Source organism: Rhinatrema bivittatum, chromosome 14 (assembly GCF_901001135.1).
Source record: "Rhinatrema bivittatum chromosome 14, aRhiBiv1.1, whole genome shotgun sequence".
NCBI lineage: Eukaryota > Metazoa > Chordata > Amphibia > Gymnophiona > Rhinatrematidae > Rhinatrema > Rhinatrema bivittatum.
The window spans coordinates 63,460,302-63,474,309 of record NC_042628.1 but is presented as its reverse complement, the minus strand read 5'-3'; the positions used below and the strand labels follow the sequence as shown (position 1 = coordinate 63,474,309).

At 44.1% G+C, this 14,008-nt stretch overlaps 1 protein-coding gene across 4 annotated transcripts in view; it reads left to right on the top strand.

Moving 5' to 3' along the window:
* The first annotated feature begins 4,906 nt into the window (after positions 1 to 4,906).
* Positions 4,907 to 14,008, top strand: part of LOC115076047 (ly6/PLAUR domain-containing protein 3-like) — a 118,632-nt gene continuing 109,530 nt past the window's right edge. For 2 of the 4 annotated variants that reach the window (XM_029577137.1, XM_029577139.1), the window contains exon 1: positions 4,907 to 5,058. The gene's annotated coding sequence lies outside the window, so the exon portion shown is untranslated. The remainder of the gene's footprint in view (positions 5,059 to 14,008) is intronic. The other 2 variants (XM_029577138.1, XM_029577140.1) reach the window with 2 other exon arrangements.

Sequence of the window (14,008 nt, the reverse complement as noted above, 5' to 3'; positions counted from 1 at the left end):
CCACCGAAGTGAGGCTAACCGGTCTGTAGTTACCAGCCTCCTCTCTGTTCCCACTCTTGTGAATCGGGACCACCACCGCTCTTCTCCAATCACTCGGCACCACTCCCGTTTCTAGGGATCTATTGAACAGGTCGCACAGCGGTCCCGCCAGCACATCTCTGAGCTCCCTCAGTATCCTTGGATGAATCCCATCAGGCCCCATGGCTTTGTCCACTTTCAGATTCTTTAGCTCTTCCCATACATTATCTACTGTAAATGGATTTTCCTCTGTTCCGCTTCCCTCCAGTTTCTTGTTGTGTAGAGATGGTCCTTCTCCAGGGTCTTCTTTAGTGAACAGAGCTGAAGTATTCGTTTAATATTTCTGCCATTTCTTCGTCTCTCTCCACACATTGATCATTTCCACCTTTCAATTTCACTATACCACTTTGGACTTTTCTCTTTTCGCTGATGTATCTGAAAAATGTTTTGTCACCATATTTTATCTCCTTGGCAATCCTCTCTTCCGCTTGACTTTTTGCCAACGATTAATTTCTTAGTCTCCCTCAGTTGAATCAGATATTCTTCTTTGTGCTCCTCCCTTTGGGATCTTTTGTATTTCTTGTATGCAGTTCTTTTAGCTTTAATTTTGTCAGCCACCTCCTTTGAGAACCAGATAGGTTTCATTTTTCTTTTGCTTTTCTTTACATTTCTAACATATAGAGCAGTTGCCTTGGCGATTGCTCCTTTTAGATTGGTCCACTGCTGATCCACATCTCTCTCGTTTTCCCATCCATTTAGTTCTTCCTCTAGGTACTTCCCCATTTCCTCAAAGTCTGTGTTTTTGAACTGTAAAACTCTGGTCTTTGTGCTTCTTTTCCATATTCTTTTAGTGATATTAAACCATACCGTTTGATGATCACTGGTGCTGAGGTGGGCGCCCACCTGGACATCAGAGACGTTATCTCCATTAGTGAGCACTAAGTCGAGAATAGTTCCTTCTCTCGTGGGTTCCAATACCATTTGTTTGAACAAAGATACTTGCATGGCATCCACTATTGCTCAACTGTTTTTAGATTCTGCAGATGGGATTTTCCAGTCTACATCTGGCATATTAAAGTCACCAACGATCATCACTTCCCCTTTCTTACCTATCTTATGGATGTCTTCAACCAGATCTCTGTCCAGCTCTTCCTTTTGGTTTGGAGGCCTGTAAACCACTCCAATATAAATGGATGCTCCATCATCTGTTTTTAGGTTGACCCATAGTGCTTCTTCCTTGCCCCAACTTCCTTGCAGCTCAGATGCTTGGATATTATTTCTGACATAAAGAGCCACACCTCCCCCTTTTCTATCCACTCTGTCCTTCCTTAACAAGTTATAGCCTGGTATTGCTGTATCCCAATCATGAGATTCTGTGAACCATGTCTCTGTGATAGCAACGATGTCCAGTTCTGCCTCTGTCATTAGGGCCTGCAGATCTGGGATTTTATTTCCCAAACTATGAGCATTTGTAGTCATAGCTTTCCAGGTACTCTCTTTACGGTTATTGCTTTTCCTGTACTCCTTATGAGACTTTAGTTGAGATTTGTTATTCACTTTACTCTTTCCTTTTGCAATTGTACCATTGATGACAGAGTTATCCATCTCAATTAGCTTTTTCTTTTGGTTATGGATCTTGAAATTCTGCATGCATTGTTTTTTTCTCTTTTCTGGTAACACGTCAATGTTTTTCTCTAGAATTTCTTCAGTTAATATAGGGAGGGCTTTATGTTCTTGTTGCATTTGATACTGTGTGTGTCTCCTTGTTACAGGTCTAATTCTACCAGAGCCCACTGTGATCCTGTTTTTTAATGATTTACTTGATGAACTAATTGAGTGGGGGGGGGTATACTTGTTGGCTTCCCATCTGTCAAGAATGGGTGACTGTGGGACACATGTGTTCTCCTACCTGAGTCTACTGTATTTCTTTTTCTTGACTCCTGGTTATTCTTTGGTGTTGGGGAGTTATTTTCTGAGTAATGCAATGTGGGTGTAATTCTTTTAATTGAAGCTAATTGAGCTTTAACCTCAGTCAGCTCCGTTTTCAAAGAAGAGAGCTGTGCACAGATCGGGCAAGCTCCAAGTCTCCAGATGCTTTCCCTCAGAATAAAGGCTCTACAACAGTTGCATTGGATAGTTCTCATATTGGTTAAGTTTTGGATTGGTATGTCCTTTGCTGTTAATGTACTAATTGATCTTGTTGCTAATGCTAATTTAGTCAGTCTATATTAGTAATCTAATCCCAGGGGTGGGTGGGTAGAGGGGTAGGGTGGGGTAGGGGTAGGGTGTATGTTGAACTTGTGTTTATAATATTGGGTTGTAATTCATGGTTTTGGGATAAGTGCAATACTGTAGGGAATTTTTAGGTAATTGGGTGAATGTGTGAATAAATGTTAGTATATTTTAAAATTGGGGTACTTATTGTTGGCACATCATGTGGAAAAGTGGGTAGTTTGGGTATCCACATATGTTAAGAAAAATTATAATTTTGAAATTGTTGATGTCATATTTAAATTGTGTATGTATTTAGTCTGTGAAAACAATGTATGTTTAAGAATAAAAAATGTTTACATATTATATAAAACATTATTTATGTGGTTGGATGTATAATAGATGTTTGATGAATATACACATTTAGTTCCTCTTTATGTTATATGAACATGTAATCTTTGGTAATGTGCAAGAGTAGCACTTTCTCTATGCGGATCTCATAATGTACGAGATCAACATGGAGGAAGTGGAAACCCATGGGGCCTGCACAGATGAGCAGCAATCAGAGCCTCCCCAATAGCCATGCAGCATCAGTGACAGTGGCAGCAGAGGAATGAGAGAGACTCCGAGGTTGCTGGCAAAAGAAAGAGAGGGGGGTCTTCTGCCTTTAGTGTGTGCAAGTGTAAGAATGGGAGACTGCCTGGGGGTGTATGTGTTTGAATGCATGGGTGCCTGCCTGAGGGTGTGTCTGTGTATGAGAATGAATGGGTGTCTTCCTGGGGTTTGTATGTGTGAGAATAGGGGCCTGCCTGTGTGTGGTCTGTGGTGTATGTGTGTGTGAGAATGAATTGGTGCCTGCCTGGGGGTCTGTGTGTGTGAGAATGAATGTGTGCATGCCTGGGGGATGGTGAGGGAGTGGTGTGAAAATGAATGGGAGCTTGCTTGTGTGTGTGTTTGTGTGTATGTGAGGGAGCCAGAGAGAGTGAGAGCATGAGTGTGTATGAGAAAATCCAGGGGAGTAAGAGTTTGTGGGGGGGGGGGGGGGTGTGTGTGTGGAGGGGGAGAGAGTGTCTTAGAGCCTGAGAGTGTGTCAGTGACTGTGAGAGCGAGAGGCTATGGTGGGTATAAGAGCATGAATGTGTATGTATGTGACAGTGTATGTGTGAGAGAGAATGGACATGTGAGTATGTGTGAGAGAGAGAGGATAACCTCCTAATCCTTGACTATCAGGATGACTGGAAATCAAGAGCTCCCACGTATGGACAGCAGGGGCTTTTTAAAATCCTTATTAGTTTTAATTATTGGGTGTTATTTGATATATGTGCTGTTTTGAAATATTTTATTGGTGTTTGTAGAAAAATGTATATGATTTTAATTAATATAAATTCTATTTATCAGTAGTTTTAAAATATTATTTTATTAGTATGGTTTTACTATTATAACTGATGCCTTATGTTTCTTGATTTTATTTGCTTTATGAGGAATGGTGGTTCTGTTTTTCCATTGTTAATAAACAGAGTCTGGCTTCTTGGGGTTTCCATTTCAGTTACTGTCTAATTTGTGCTCCTTTATTTTGTATTCTGTATTCGGTGAGGATTTGTCTCTGCTCTGTGTGTGTGACCATGATGAGAGATTCTGCTAGCATATAGTGTCTGTATAGGGATCTATAGCAATCTAGTTTATTTCGTTTCCTCAGTAGTTGGTGTATTGGTATTCTAGGACCCAGTGTAATATTTACCCTTGCTTTTTCACAGGTAGGGTTATTGTTGTTTGAGTCCTTGGTGTTATTACTGTTATGTTACAATGGGATTGCAGTGTAGATTTTGAGTGTCTTTTTTGCAGGGTTTTGTGTTAGTTCACAATGTGTCTGGCAGTGGAAGGTGTTTGTGCTGCTGTTACTGTGAGGTGACACCAGAATTTGAAAATATCTTTTAGTATAATGAGCTGTAAGGGAAACATTCAAGCTCCATTGTTTGGGGGAATTTCAGTGGATGCACAGAATTACAGAACTGGAGGTGCAGGATTTTTATTGACATTCTGTCCCTTCCTATATATTCCAGACTTCACTCTCATAGCCATATAGAATTAGTTGAATGAGGCTATCAAATAATTTTATATTGTGAAACTGGCCAGCTTTTTAAAATTACGTAGAATACCCTTTGGACTTTTTTATTAACACCAAATATTCAAAAGCTGTGTTCATCCCATCAAGCTCATATATCTCATTAAAGAGGTAAATTGAATAACACAATAACTTTGTTTTATTATTGTTACTCATAAATTATAACAATACCATTAATCTTGGAATATTATATATATTTAATATAAATGAAAGGTTTTCACAAGATAGGTTGTGTCGTGAAACATTTTATTATGTATATATTTAAGGAAACATACATAAATTGTCGAAATACATTTCGTTCGTTTAATCTTTAACCTCTGGTTTGCTAGTAGACTGAATTACTGTGTCCCGAAATTATGTTTATCTAAAAAGTGTGTCACCAACATGAAAAGTCTGGAAATCTCTGCTCTACTTGCAGCAGCTGATAACCCTCAGGAAAAAGGCAGAGACTAATGTTTACAGTGGAAAAGGGAGGGGGAAGGGAAAATATTGTAATGAATATCTCTGAAAGGGAGGGACTAGGGTGGATCAGGACTTATGTCAGAAAGCTGGATAAAGAAAAAACAAACAAACAGATGTGTGAGATTAGGGAAGGAGGGGTAGGCCTGGGAGTTTCCTTCTTGCTCACTAAAAGGGAGAAGTGAAAGGCAGAGCTGCTGAGAACGCTTGTGTGGAGGACGAGAATTCACGAGAAGTTGACCAAAAAGGTACGTGAGCAGGGAAAAACCGACAGAGAGGACTGCTGGCAGAAAGTGTCATCCCCTGGAAATCAGAGTGCAGCTGCAGGGGCAGTCTCAGTTTTTGGGTGCCTGTGCCCAGACCCGACCCTGCCATCACCATTTATTGTCCAGGCTGCAGAGACTTTGAAAAGCTACTTGCAGGCAAAAAGCCAGCAGTATTTGTTGTTCGAGCTGCGGAGAAGTTTGAAGGAGTGCGCACAGAGAAAATCTTTCAGCACTTATTGTATTAACCAACAGAAATTAGGAAAGAGATTCTAGGAAAAGGTCAGAGGCGCTTAAATGGCAGAATCTGTAAAAGGAGATTGCAAAGAAAGGTCCTAAGTCAATGAAGGGGACCGGCATGGCAGGATAACTGAATATCTCTTTCTTCCTGAGACATAGTGCTGTTACCCACCTAAACCTAGTGATATAGTGGCAGGTAAAGTTATTTAAAGTAAAATAACTATCTAATTAGGTTATGAAATGAAAAGGGAGACCTGGGAGAGGAGCAGGCCTGATGAGATGCTAATGACAGGCCATCACACACCCATGCTGTAATGTTATGAACACAAAGGGTTAGCTACACCCCTAGAGGTGTAAGTAAGGCCGAATTGGAATAATTTTGGGGTTATTTCCAATACCGACTCAACTGCTATTAATGTCCCTGCATTAAATGGGTTTAGCACAAATGTTTTGGGGTTTTTTTTTTAATGTTGGGGTGGTTCTGTACACACAGTCAGGCTCGCCCTGGCCTTATAAAATGTCACTGAGGCAGATCACCTCTCCCCTACCGTCCCTGAAATGATGGTGGTGGGTGCTACAGGAAGAGGGAGCCAGGGAGGAGAAGCAGATGCCCTAACACCTAAGGAGGGCAAAGATCATCCTGCTGGGTCTCCTGAAGGAGAAGGGAGTACAAACTAAGCTCTGAGGCCATAATTGTATTTTATTGGATTTATAATCTGCCTTTCAAACCCTTCTGGCTTTCTATCTTGGAGAAACTCTGGATCCAAGGACAGGCAGGTCCCATTCTATACCTGGCTGTGTCAAGTTATTGAAATCCTTACATTGTAACTATAAAACTTGACCTGGAGAAAATTAGAGGGTGGTTAGCTGAAAATAACTTTGCTGAAATGCAAAGGTGGTCTGGGTGGGGAAGCCTCATCTTGGAGGCATGGTTTTATGCACATGAAACAGCATGGACAAGTACAACTTTTGAAACAAATGTGACTTTCATAACAAAAGCCCCACACAATGACTGAAATAAATCTCAGGTTTTTGGGGCAGCGAACTTCTAAAATTTCTTGTACTTTGTAGATAAGATGACACTCCCTCCTTCTGAGATGGTATGAAATTTGGGTGGAGTTTTGAACAGTAAATTGTCTTTAGATAAACAGCTCTTGCATCTTTTGTGAAATATGATTTTACAGTCAAGCAGATTAGCATGTTCTTGGCCAAATCTGATTTAATCTCAAATTATTTATTCAGTTTGTTGTAAGCTCAATAAAGAGTCCAGCTAATACAAAATACTGCAACCACAGTCATGGCAGATTTAGATGATTCAGAACACATTAGTCTGGTCTTTTGTGAATTACATCGGCTTCCTATTCTGTGGTGTGTGCTGTTTAAATATTTCTTGTTAGTATTTAAGGCTTTGTATTTGGATGGTCCAACCTATCAGAAATCTTTGCTGTATCACATAATCCATCAAGGCCACTATGTTCTTCTGGAGTAGTTCTTTTATCAATTTCTTCAAATTAAAACTGCCCACCTAGTGTACTAATTTAAGAGCATTCTGACATTTTCTACCAAAACTCTTACAGTGGAGGTCAGATTTATTTGATTTATATTCCACCTTTCAGCCACTTCAAAGTGGTTTACAGGCAGGTAATGTGGGTATTACCCTGTCCCCACAGTCTAAGGCAGAGCTTTCCAAACTGTGTGTCGGGACACGTTAGTGTGTCGCGCAAGCCCGGTCAACTCTGATGCAAGTTTGGGCTTTTTTTTCTAGAGATTCACTTTTTTTTTTTTTCAGTTTATGGGTTGCTTATTATTAGGTGATTTTTGCTGTCAATCGCGTTTTTTGGGGGACTTGGTGGGTGGAACGAGCCTAGCTGCCCTTGCATTGGCTGCTGCTGCTGATGAGGCCTGGCCATGAGGAGTACTGACTGCAAGCAACAGTGTTTGGTGATCCTGGAAGGTTTTATGCAGCACGGCAGGCTTGAACCCTGAAGGGAGTGAAGCACTTAACTGGCAACAATCAAAAAGAAGAAGTACATGAGTGTGGGGGCGAGACATGTACTGGGGGGGAGAGAAATGAGTGTGTGGGGGACAGATGTGCTGGGGGGAGAGAAATGAGTGTGTGGGGGACAGACGTGCTGGGGGGAAGAGAGATGAGTGTGGGGGGCCAGACAATTTGTTTTATTATTGTTACTCATAAATTATAACAATAACATGAACCTTGGAATATTATATATTTTTAATATAAATGAAAGGTTTTCATGAGATAGGTTGTGTCGTGAAACATTTTATTATGTATATATTTAAGGAAACATACATAAATTGTCGAAATATGTTTCGTTCGTTTAACTTTTAACCTCTGGTTTGCTAGTAGACTGAATTACTGTGTCGTGAAATTATGTTTGTCTAAAAAGTGTGTCACCAACATGAAAAGTTTGGAAAGCTCTGGTCTAAGGGCTAGATCCATCAAACTATCACATGCGATTGAAAAAGGGGCGTGTTTTATGGTAATAGCACACTTTGTGATAAATAAGCTATCTTAGCGCTTTGCATAGGTATTATCGCAGAGTGTGATAACTTTTCACACTTTACAGTAAGTGCCACAATTGTAATTCCTACCTACAACCATTTTGGGGGGAGAGAGAGAGAGAGAGCGCCTAGCTGGAAGACCCTCATAGTAGTTAGGTATTTATGCCTCTATAGGAGGCCCCCCTAGTTACTTGAGGTGAAGTTTAGGTAGTAGTGGAGGGGTTAGGGGCCACTTTGACATTCAGAGTGAGATGTACGAACAGAACAGTGCACTCTTGTGAAGGTTTGATGTCCTTCGGAGTGAGGAAACTCAACCAAAGATGAGATTTGTACAATGTTCTATCAACCCAGGTAGAAAGTCCATCAAGCTAGGTTGAGAGAACTTTGAACAAATCTCATCTTTCTTTGAGTTTCCTCACTCCGAAGGACATCAAATCTTCACAAGAGTGCACTGTTCTGTTCGTACGTCTCACTTTCTTCGGCCGCAGTGGGTTGGGCTCCATCACGGTCCTGCCTAGAGCTCCCTCAGGCCACGTATTGGGCTCCGCTGCGGCCCTGCCGACACCTCCCTCGGGCCATGTCGGGTGTTGTGGCCTTGCAAAAGACCTTGTTCTGAGGCAGTCCCTCAGCAGGAGCTGAGATGACCACATGGCCAGTGCAACCATCCCCTGGGGATGCCGATCCCCCAATAGGCCAATCCGCCCTTGGGAGGGTAAAGTGATTTGCCCTGGGTTACAAGCAGCGGCAGTAGGATTTGAACCCTGGCTTGTAGTCTGCTTCTCTAACCACTAGGCTACTCCTACTCTAAACCAGTTTTTAAAAAATTGTAAACCAATTTTAAAAAATTGTAAAAACAAAACAAAACTGGCTTTTTAAATGATCTTTTGGAGTTTAATTTACTGAACAGACTTAGGTGTATAGTATGTATTTTTCTTAAAAAAAAATAAATGAGTGGCTTATGCGTGACTGGGTTGATAATGCTAAGAAATTGCTGAAGTAGAGGTTTCTCTGATTATAGCCAGCCTATGTAACATCCTGTGGATGTAAGGCTTCTGATTGTAGGTGTTCGTTTTCCAGCTAATCAGGGGTTTTTGAATGTGCACAAAATCAGTGTTTTTGTGGCACCAGTCTTTCTCTGCTCTTTTCTTTCCTCCTCTGTCCCTACCCATTTCTTTCCTTTCTCTTCTCCTGCCTCCACTCCCTTTCTCTCTCTTCCTTCCCCCCACCCACTCTGATCAGTGGCAGAGGAGGTGACCAGGGCCTGACTCTTAGTGCCTTCTGGATAGGCCGCTGACCTCTGGATAGGGCAGGGCCTGGAGGTTGATGACCTCTGGCTGAGGCAGAGAACATCTCATCCAGACTTTAGATAGCTGACTTCCTTGGAGGAGCAAACAAGGAGCAGAAGCTTAGTTACCCTTGAGACACATAACTTCAGGTTATGGAAATGTGATCAAGTCTGCTGGTGAAATTTAGGAAGCTTTGAATCAATTTTATGTAACCTTGATAAATGTATTTTGTGGCAAAAGTATATATTTTAAGGGCATGATTATAGCTGCTTTGTCCCTGTATCTCTGTCTGAGGTAGATCAGCTGTACACTAAGATTAAGGTATATTTTATTGCCTTTTATAATCCTTTCTTTGGTACCATTATTATAAAGTAGGGGAAGAGGAGGCTAGATTGTTTGTGGGGAAATTGCAGAGGTTTCCTGGTCAGGCTCAGCAACTTACATCTGTCTCTTTCTTTTTAAAGAGCCAACCGAAAAAGCTGTTGTAGTCTATGAACTTTTCAGATCACACAGGTCCCTTCCTCAGCCGGGTCAAAGGACCTATGAGGTCTCAAAAGCTCCTGACCTGTTGGTCCTTTAAAAGTTTTCACAACCTACAGACTCTCACTTTCTGTAAGACTAATACATCTGATGGGGACATTGTCAATAGGGGCACCTGACAGCAGAGGTACGCAAGCACTTGGCAGTCCACAGAAAACTGGGAGCCCGGTCGGCCAAAGTACTATGGTGCCAGGCACACATAGGGAGCAGGCCCTTGGGGGGGGGGCATAGTTGTCGGTTAAGCTGACAGTAGGGACTAAGGTGGGGGGGGGGGCGCAGGTGTAACGGGCAGTGGGGATGGCTGCCTGCCTTCCAGCCGTTAGGCTTTCTGAATTTGATTTGGTGGCAGCGTGCCAATTGGCTCCCAGCACACTAAGGCTGCAAGGAGGGGGGCAGGGTTTAAGCTGCAATGTGCCAGTCTCTGATCATTTTTCTGGCATCTCTGCTGCTGTTGCCGGGGTCACTTTCCTCCCTGGGAAGGAAGGATTAAGGCGGGTGCCCCGAGCCGATTGGGTTCAAATTTAATTAATTTGCTGCTAAGAACCTAAGAACATGCCATACAGGGTCAGACCAAGGGTCCATCAAGCCCAGCATCCTGTTTCCAACAGTGGAGAATCCAGGCCATAAGAACCTGGCAAGTACCCAAAAACTAAGTCTATTCCATGTTACCGTTGCTAGTAATAGCAGTGGCTATTTCCTAAGTCAACTTAATTAATAGCAGGTAATGGACTTCTCCAAGAACTTAGCCAATCCTTTTTTAAACACAGCTACACTAACTGCACTAACCACATCCTCTGGCAACAAATTCCAGAGTTTAATTGTGCGTTGAGTGAAAAAGAACTTTCTCCGATTAGTTTTAAATGTGCCCCATGCTAACTTCATGGAGTGCCCCCTAGTCTTTCTACTATCCGAAAGAGTAAATAACCAATTCACATCTACCCGTTCTAGACCTCTCATGATTTTAAATACCTCTATCATATCCCCCCTTCTCCAAGCTGAAAAGTCCTAACCTCTTTAGTCTTTCCTCATAGGGGAGCAGTTCCTTTATCATTTTGGTCGCCCTTCTCTGTACCTTCTCCATCGCAACTATATCTTTTTTTGAGATGCGGCGACCAGAATTGTACACAGTATTCAAGGTGCGGTCTCACCATGGAGCGATACAGAGGCATTATGACATTTTCCGTTTTATTCACCATTCCCTTTCTAATAATTCCCAACATTCTGTTTGTTTTTATGACTGCTGCAGCACATTGAACCGATAATTTCAATGTGTTATTCACTATGATCTTTCTTGGGTGGTAACTCCTAATAAGGAACCTAACATTCAGGGTGATCCAGTACCGAGCGGTAGGAAGAGCTGCGTTAGTGCCTACGGCACCCGCGGTTACCGCCCGCACAGTGCAGCTCACCTACCGCTCGATCCTGAAGCCTAATTATATGTAAATGTAAGCCGCGTCCGAAAAGCCTTAGTCCCGCGCAACCCAGGATACTGGATAGAGCGCCTATACAGGATCCTGGGTGCACGGGCCTAAGGCTTCACGCCACGCTGGTATCTGTCATTTCAAATGTCATTTGAAATGACAGATACCAGGAAGTCTGGTCCGATCGGATGCAAAAATAAGTTGCTTCGCCGCTGTCATCTCTCTCCTCTCCTCCCGAAGCAGGCCTTGCTCCGGGAGGTGGAGAGAGAGACGACTGAGGCGAAGCAACTTACTTTTCCATCTGATCTGACCCAACAGCGCTTCTCCCCCCCTCCCGGAGCAAGGCCTGCTTCGGGAGGAGGGGAGAGAGATGACAGCGGCGAAGCTTTCCCCCAGCCCGGACCCGACCCGGACCCCCAACCCGGACCCGACCGGACCCGACCTGACCGCTGTCAGTCTGTTCTCCCTCCTCCCGGAGCAAGGCTGCTTTCGCGCCCTGCTCCGGGAGGGGGGAGAAGAGGTGACAGCGGCGAAGCAAAAAAAAAAAAGGGGAGCAAATTTTGTTTTTTTTCAAAAGCGACTTACTTTTGGGATCTGTCATCTTCAGCGGCCAATTGTACGCTTTCCCCGTGCAGGCGGCCATCTTGTTGGGAGGAGCTACGGGAGCCAGATCGTGTTCCTGCTGATGGCTGCAAAAAAGATAAGTTTTGCCGGCGTCCAAAAGCGACTTACTTTTGGGATCTTGACAGATCCCAAAAGTAAGTCGCTTTTGAAAAAACCCAAAATTGCTTTTGGTTTTTTTTAGCTTCGCCGCTCAGTTTCTATTTTCCCCCGTCCCAGAGCAAGGCTGCTTTTCGCGCCCTGCTCCGGGAGGGGGGAGAAGAGACACTGAGCGGCGAAACAACTTACTAGCTTTTGTTTTTTTTCACTTCACCGCTCAGTGTCTATTTTCCCCCGTCCCGGAGCAAGGCTGCTTTTCGCGCCCTGCTCCGGGAGGGGGGAGAAGAACTGAAGCGGCGAAGCAACTTACTTGCACGGGGGAAAGCGGTCTCCGTGGCAGCCCCAGTCCTCTCCCCTCCTCCCGAAGCCAAAAAAAAGCGAAAAAAACGTTGCAGCCCCCTCCGGACATCGGAGGGGGGCTGCAACGTTTTTTTTGCTTTTTTTTTTTGGCTTCGGGAGCAGGGGAGAGGACTGGGGCTGCCACGGAGACCGGCACCAATGATCGCGGCCGGGGCAGGTGAGCGGGGGCTGGGGGAAAGCTTGCCACCTACCCTTACCCATGCCTCTACCGCCTGGGTCAGGGTAGGCGGTAAGTTTGCAGGTTAAACGCGCGACAAAACGGCAGGGAAAGGTAGCGATAGTCGGGGCGCGGGTTACGGGATGCTAGGGGAATAGCTAATTGGCTCGTTTGCATGCAATATCGCGCTAATTCGCTCGTTTGCATGCAATATACATGCCGCGGGCGGAAGGGGTTGCCCGGGGAATTTAGGACGCGGTAGGAGTAGGTTAAAGGGGATTCGGGATCGCAGGAAGGGCTAACGCGGCCGAAACGTGAGTTAAAAGCGGCTTAGGAGCAGGGTAAACGCGGCCGCACTTTACAGGATAGGCCTGTCTGTGTAACTATAGCAAGGGTTGTTTTTCCATATATGCTGCACTTATCCACATTAAATTTCATCTGCCATTCGGATGCCCAATTTTCCAGTCTCAAAAAGTATTCCTGCAGTTTATCACAATCTGCTTGTGATTTAACTACTCTAAACAATTTTGTATCAACTGCAGATTTGATTACCTCACTCATCATATTTCTTTCCATATCATTTATAAATATATTGAAAAGTACAGGTCCCAATACAGATCCCTGATGCACTCCCCTGCCAAATCCCTTCCACTGAGAAAATTGTCCATTTAATCCTACTCTCTGTTTCCTGTCTTTTAGCCAGTTTGTAATCCATAAAGGGACATCACCACCTATCCCATGACTTTTTACTTTTCCTAGAAGCCTCTCATGAGGAACTTTGTCAAACGCCTTCTTAAAATCCAAATACACTACACCTATCTGTTCACCTTTATCTACATGTTTATTAACTACTTCAAAAAAGTGAAGCGGATTTACATATATGAAACATAGAAGTGATGGCAGAAGAAGACCAAATGGCCCATCCAGTCTGCCCAGCAAGCTTTCACACCTATTTGTTTTCATAATCTGTTACTCTGACCGTTGAGGTCAGGGCCCTTAATGGTAACTTTTTGGTTCCAATTCCCTTCCACCCCCACCATCGATGCAGACAGCAGTGCTGGAGCTGCATCCAAGTGAAGTATCTAGCTAATTGGTTTGGGGTAGTAACCACCGTAATAAGCAAGCTACTCCCGTTTGTTTACCCTGCATGTGCAATTCAGCCATTGTTGGTTGTCTGAATAAAAATCCTCTTTACTTAATTCCCTCTGTTGCTGAAGCAGCAGCTCTCGGGCCACGGCTGCGTTAATAGAAATGGCGCCGGTGGCCCTTTGCCCTTACCATATGACAGGGCAAAGGTAGCGCCGGCGCCATTTTGAATATTGGCAATACGGCCCGAGTGCAGGAGGTCGCTCCCGGACCCCCGCTGGACTTTTGGCAAGTCGTGTTGGGGTCAGGAGGTCCCCCCAAGCTGGCCAAAAGTCCCTGGGGGTCCAGCGGGGGTCCGATAGCGATCTCCTGCACTCGTGACGTCGGGCGACAGGAACCAAAATGGCGCCGGTGCTACATTTGTCCTGTCATATGGTAAGGGCAAAGGGCCACCGGCGCCATTTCTATTAACACAGCTGTGGCCCGAGAGCGGGAGATCGCGCCGGGACCCCCCCACTGGACCCCAGGTAATTTAAAACATTTTGGGGGGGTTCGGGAGGGTGGGGGATTTGTTTTAAAGGGTCGGGGTGGGTTTTAGGGTT